The sequence below is a fragment of the Eurosta solidaginis genome, chromosome 3 (genome assembly GCF_040869045.1).
Source record: "Eurosta solidaginis isolate ZX-2024a chromosome 3, ASM4086904v1, whole genome shotgun sequence".
Lineage (NCBI taxonomy): Eukaryota > Metazoa > Arthropoda > Insecta > Diptera > Tephritidae > Eurosta > Eurosta solidaginis.
The window spans coordinates 58214617-58221841 of record NC_090321.1 but is presented as its reverse complement, the minus strand read 5'-3'; positions in this window follow the sequence as shown (position 1 = coordinate 58221841).

The following is a 7225-nucleotide window of genomic DNA, read 5'->3' as shown; positions in this document are numbered from 1 at the left end:
TCCGTCCGTCCGTTAACACGATAACTTGAGTAAATTTAAAGGTATCTTGATGAAATTTGGTATGTAGGTTCCTGAGCACTCACCTCAGATCGCTATTTAAAATGAACGATATCGGATTATAACCATGCCCACTTCGATATCGAAAATATAGAAAAACCGAAAAAGTGCGATAATTCATTATAAAAGACAGTTAAAGTAACGAAACTTGGTAGATGAGTTGTACTTATGACGCAGAATAGAAATTAGTAAAATTTTGGACAATGGGCGTGGCACCGCCCACTTTTGAAAGAAGGTAATTTAAAAGTTTTACAAGCTGTAATTTGGCAGTCGTTGAAGATATCATGATGAAATTTGGCAGTAACGTTACTCTTATTACTATATGCACGCTTAATAAAAATAAGGACCACGCCCACTTAAAAAAAAAATTTTTTTTAAAGTAAAATTTTAACAAAAAACTTAATATCTTTACAGTATATAAGTAAATTATGTCAACATTCAACTCCAGTAATGATATGGTGCAACAAAATACAAAAATAAGAGAAAATTTCAAAATGGGCGTGGCTCCGCCCTTTTTCATTTAATTTGTCTAGGATACTTTTAACGCCATAAGTCGAACAAAAATTAACCAATCCTTTTGAAATTTGGTAGGGACATAGATTTTATGACGTTAACTGTTTTCTGTGAAAATGGGCGAAATCGGTTGATGCCACGCCCAGTTTTTATACACAGCCATCCGTCTGTTCTTCCGCATGGCCGTTAGCACGATAACTTGAGCAAAAATCGACATATTTTAATGAACTTAGTTCACGTGATTACTTGAACTCACTTTATCTTGGTATGAAAAATGAACGAAATCCGAATATGACCACGCCCACTTTTTCGATATCGAAAATTACGAAAAATGAAAAAAATGCCATAATTCTATACCAAATACGAAAAAAGGGATGAAACATGGTAAGGTAATTGGATTGTTTTATTGACGCGAAATATAACTTTAGACAAAACTTTATAAAATGGTTGTGACACCTACCATATTAAGTAGAAGAAAATGAAAAAGTTCTGCAGGGCGAAATAAAAACCCTTAAAATCTTGGCAGGTATTACATATATAAATAAATTAGCGGTATCCAACAGATGATGTTCTGGGTCACCCTGGTCCACATTTTGGTCGTTATCTGGAAAACGCCTTCACATATACAACTACCACCACTCCCTTTTAAAACTCTCATTAATACCTTTAATTTGATACCCATATCGTACAAACTCATTCTAGAGTCACCCCTGGTCCACCTTTATGGCGATATTTCGAAACGGCATCCACCTATAGAACTAAGGCCCACTCCCTTTTAAAATACTCATTAACACCATTCGTTTGATGCCCATATTGTACAAACAAATTCTAGGGTCACCCCTGGTCCAAGTTGTGGCGATATCTCGACACGGCGTCTACCTATGGAGCTAAGGATTACTCCCTTTTAAAATACTTATTAGCACCTTTCATTTGATACCCATATCGTACAAACGCATTCTAGAGTCAACCCTGATCCACCTTTATGGCTATATCCCTAAATGGCGTCCACCTATAGAACTATGGCCCACTCCCTCATAAAATACTCTTTAATGCCTTTCATTTGATACACATGTCATACAAACACATTCCAGGTGTTTAGGCCAAATGCCTAACTTTTATCTGATTGACGGCGCCCCTCCCTATCGTTTGAATAATATTTCCAGCCACCCACACTAGCGCCGCATTTGTGTGCATGCATGCACATGCATGCGTTTCATACACATGCACGTGTGTGTGCAGGTTGTCAGCACTCATGCACGTATATGTGGGGGTCGTTGTGTGTGTGGCTTTTTTCCCCTCCTTAATACCAGAGGACTTTTTCGCGGCTTAGCGGTTGTCCTCAACGGGATAACCGGTCTCTTTCTCGATTAACCGCCAAGCAGTTCACATCGCCCAGGATCATCACCGCCAGCATTTTGTACGTTAAGGTAACATTATACCCATTGTATATTCTTCTTTTCACTTTGGAATTAAACATTATTTTATAACGAGGAATTCCTCTTTTGCGTTCTTCTTTATTTATTCCGAGTGACCCACCCATTCCGAGATCGACCCGTGTGCGCCTACCCACTGCCGGTTTCCGACGCACCCAGGCCGAACATTGGTCCTCCTCACCAGGAACTAAAAGCGCCTTTTGTTATACAGTCCACAACACAGCACATTTGCGTACTATCAAATTTGCCAATTTTGCCTACAAAAAATTTATTTGCCAAAGCATATCCCAGCAGAACATAACAAAAAAGTTTGGAAGTTACATATTATACAACACGATATTAGCAGCCGAAAATTTACAAGGAAAAAGTTGGAGTTATTGTACATAGGTGACCAGAGCCGCAGCATATTCGCCAACCACAGCACAGCACAATCAACTTTTCTGGCACAAAAACCAATAAGAAGTAAGTGTTATATTTCTTGCCACTTTTTTTTGAGTGTTATTTTTTTTTTTGCAAAATAAATAAAAAAAAAAAAAAAAAAAAAAGGGACCCGTGTAGTGCGCGAAAAAATTAAAATCAAAAAAGAAGTGAAAAAGTGAAGTTATTTAGTGAGCACCAATTTTTTCTTTCCAATTTCAAAAATTAAATCACTTGGTTTATTAATTTTATTTCGATCCTTGTGATTATCTGGTCTATCCCCCCACCAGTGGTAAGGTTTTCCAGACACAACACAAGGAAGAGGTTAACCTAACCTCACTTTCCGCACAATACCGAATAAGGTTGTTGTTGTTGTTTTTTTTTGGCACATCACAAACAAATTAATTCCAATTAAATTAATTCAGGCGCTCACTTCTTGCAAAACATTTATTTCTTTCTTCACTTTTTTCTGGTTATTTTTCGATTTTCATTAGCAATATCGCACGCACTTTTTCATTTGTTCACAACACACTCATTTATCTGTGGACGCGGCGAGTGGTCCCCCCTTTTGTTGTTGCTACTGAAACAGAAAAGTTCAAAAATAAACCCTTTTGGTTGTCGCTGCTGTGACAAAAAGTCCATAAAATAAACCCTTTTCGTTGTCGCTACCAAGACAAAAAGTCTGCAATATAAAAATAAATAATAAAGCGTCGAGTCTCAATAGTGTTTATTTACTGGGCAGGTATTTTTTACTCTAAAGCGTTCTATTTCTCTATTCGGCAATTTTCTCGTTAATAAACGTAAATAAAACAATGGAAACCTACATCCGTTTAGCAGAATCAATCGCAGAGTTTGATAAAGATTACAGCCTTATTCCGGAGAGCGACCATAGCAAACACACCCTTGCAATACAGCAGGAAGAGTTGCGGCTCTTGTGGAAGAAGGTAAAGTCTGCGTTTGATTCGCTATTGGGATCTGATGAGGTGTCAGCGGATGACGTTATGGCGATCAGAAAGAAGCAAAAGGCAGCATACGCAATCTACGTGCGATGTTCAGCGTCTATATCTGCTGAGGCAGAAAAATACAAGAAGGATGAAAAGAACGTCAACCCTGAGCAAGAACCTCATGGGCATAAAATTCGCCTCCCGGCTTGCGACACGGAAGTTTTTAAAGGGGATTATCTGTCTTGGCCAACTTTTCGCGACCTTTTCACGGCAATTTATATAAACAATTCCAGCTTGAAAGGGGTGGAAAAGTTATTCCATCTCAACAACAAAACGCAGGGCGAAGCAAAAGATATCGTTAAAAAATGCCCCCTCACAAATGAGGGTTTCGAGATGGCCTGGAAAAACTTGTGTGAAAGATACGAAAACAAACGTATCTTAGTTAACACACAACTACAAATTTTATTTAACTTAAAAAAGGTAGAAAGTGAGTGTGGCAGTTCGATAAAAAAGCTGCAAAATGATATAAATAATTGTATTTCGTCCCTCAAATGCCACAAAATTGACACTTCCAATTGGGATGCAATCCTGACCTATCTATGCTCAACCAAGTTACCAGAGAGCACGCTGGCTCTTTGGGAGCAAAGTATAGACCATAAAATGGACATATCCAAGTGGGAGGATATGGATAAATTCCTGTCTAATCGGTTTCAGACACTTGAAACAGTGTCTGGTTTTACAGGGCATACCACTTCGAAAGTGCAAAAACCAAACGCGTCGCGACAATCAACGGAAACCCCTACGAAAAGACTTGGTGCTTTTCAAACGAAAGTATTCAAGCAAACAATAAAATCAATTTGTAAAATGTGCAAATCTACGGAGCACAGATTACGCAACTGTTCACGCTTCTGCGACTTAACCCCAGTAGAAAGGATTAAATTTATAAAATCCACAAGTGGCTGCCTGAATTGCTTATCCCCAGGACACACCGTGACGAAGTGCACCAGTTCCTACAACTGTTCCAAATGCCACTCTCGTCACCACACGCTCCTGCATGCGGATACATCTCAGCACACGGCTGTACGCAATCCTTTCAAAGATGCGGATAATAGCCCAACAACTTCGGCACAGGCGCGACAATCTGCGAACCAGAATGTAAAATCCTGTCATGCCAAGTCCAGCACAGGCGTGCTATTAGGAACTGCTCGCGTATACATTCGCCATAATGGTACCGACTTCTCCGCACGGGCATTAATTGATTCAGGGTCTGAATGTTCCTTTATAACTGAAAGACTGAAACGCAGAATCAATTTGCCAGCGAGAAAAATGCATGCCCAAGTTTCAGGCATCACAAATTCGGTGTCAGCCCAGGTGAAAGAAGCATCCAAAATTGAATTACGTTCACCAGTGGATGCCTGCTTCAGCCTGACTACACCCGTTCTAGTCCTAGCCAAACTCACTGGGAATCTTCCATCCTGCCATATCAACGTCATGACTATGCAGGCATTCCCAGACTTGGTGTTGGCAGATAAAAGGTTCTACATCAACGAAGACGTAGACCTCATACTTGGAGGAGACATATATCCCCAAATTATACTGAGCGGTCTGAAAAAGAATGTACTAAATACACTTTTGGCCCAAGAGACAGTGTTCGGTTGGATACTAACCGGTCGCATCGAAGCACCGAGTCCAACGAAGAGCATCATGTCATTCTACAACGAGGTTGCGTTGGACAACCAATTAAAAGCTTTCTGGGAGGTAGAAAATGTTCCCAAAAACAAAATGCTGAATGAAGAAGAAAGGTATTGTGAACAATTATTTAAGGACACAACAAAACGTGATGAAAGTGGAAGATATAGAGTTTCGCTACCATTCAGGCAGGATTACCCTGAGAATATTAAATTAGGACCGTCCCTAAAGCGTGCATGTTCACAATTCTTCAGAAATGAGGGGCGATTACTGAAAAACCAAGATTTAGGGAAAGAGTATGTTCGGGTGTTGTCAGAATACGAAACACTTGGACATATGAGAAAAATCAAAAATAATGTACCATCCGACGATTCGGATAATTATTTCCTGCCCCACCATGCCGTTGTAAAAGCAGAAAGTACCACCACCAAGGTGCGCGTCGTCTTCAACGCGTCAAGTCCGACAGCAAATGGCATTAGTCTAAACGACATACTCCACCCAGGTCCAGTACTCCAAGCAGACTTGCCTATTTTAATTCTACGTTGGAGACTGTACCGCTTCGTCTTTAATAGCGATATCGAAAAGATGTATAGGCAAATTTGGGTGAACGAAAATCACACCAAATTTCAACGGATTGTCCATCGAACATCCCCCAACGAACCCATCAGTCTTTACGAACTAAAGACTGTCACCTTTGGTGTAAACTGCGCCCCCTACCTCGCGATACGGTCACTTCTACAATTGGCTGATGATGTAGAAAATACGCACCCAATAGCATCGGGTATATTACGAGAAAGTATGTATGTCGACGACGTTTTATCTGGAGGGCATACAATAGCGTCAACTATCAAAGCAAGGAACGAGATTCGCGAAGCATTACACTCAGCTGGCTTTCCATTGCGCAAGTGGACATCCAATTGTGAGGAAATCCTTCAGGACATCCCCAAAACGGATCTGCTCAGCGAGGACTTCCTAGCGTTTGAAGAGGCTAGCTCGGTGAAGGCACTCGGAATACGATGGAACGCGCATTCAGACATGTTTTACTTCACCGCGGGAGTTTTAGAGAATGGCGAGAACATCACCAAACGCGCAACCCTATCCGCTATAGCCAAACTTTTCGACCCTTTAGGCTGGCTTGCACCAATGGTCATAGTAGCAAAAATACTAATGCAGAACATCTGGTTAGAGGGCACCGGGTGGGATGAACCTGTCTCCCCAACTACCTTAGAACGGTGGGAAACTTTCACCCAACACTATAACGAAATAGATAACATTAGGATACCGCGATGGGTAAATTTTACGCCCGAGGACGACATCGAAATACATGGTTTTTGCGATGCATCGGAAAAGGCATATGCAGCAGCAATCTACATGCGCGTAAAAAGGGACGATAAAATTTTCACAAATCTCTTGCTAGCCAAAACCCGAGTAGCCCCAGTGAAAACCATCTCACTACCACGTTTAGAACTTTGCGGCGCCGTGCTGCTCGCAGAAATCATGGAATCAATATTCCGAAATATTCATTTGGGACCAGTAAAAGTTCACCTCTGGACGGATTCAACCATCGTACTCGCATGGATAAGAAAGCCGCCCTGTTCCTGGTCAACCTTCGTCGCACACCGAATCACTAAGATCATCGATATGGTCGGTAGCAAGGACTGGCTTCACGTGGACTCGGAATCTAATCCAGCGGATCTAGGAAGCAGAGGACTACTTGCATCAGATTTGGTCAACAATTCGTTGTGGTGGCAGGGTCCTTCTTGGCTACGAGAAGACAATTCTCACTGGCCAGCACAAGATGCCGATTACAACACGTCCGTTGAGGAAAAGAGGGCACAATCATATGCCACGACAAGGGTAGATCATACAGATATTCTTGAACGATTTTCAGATTTGCCACGAGCTTTGAGAGTCTTATCTTATGTTAGGAGATTCTATAAAAGAACGCATCCTAAAACCAAAGCAGTGTTCCAAGAAAAGTCGTGCATAATCTCAGCCGATGAGATTAAGGCAACGACTCAAGCATTAATACGAGTCTGCCAGAAACAATTTTACGGGACAGAATATTTAAAATTAAAAAATAGGGAACCTATCGATCGCAAGAGTGAAATACTGTCCCTAAATCCATATATCGACAAAGATGATATTATTAGAACAGGGGGGCGTCTAGGG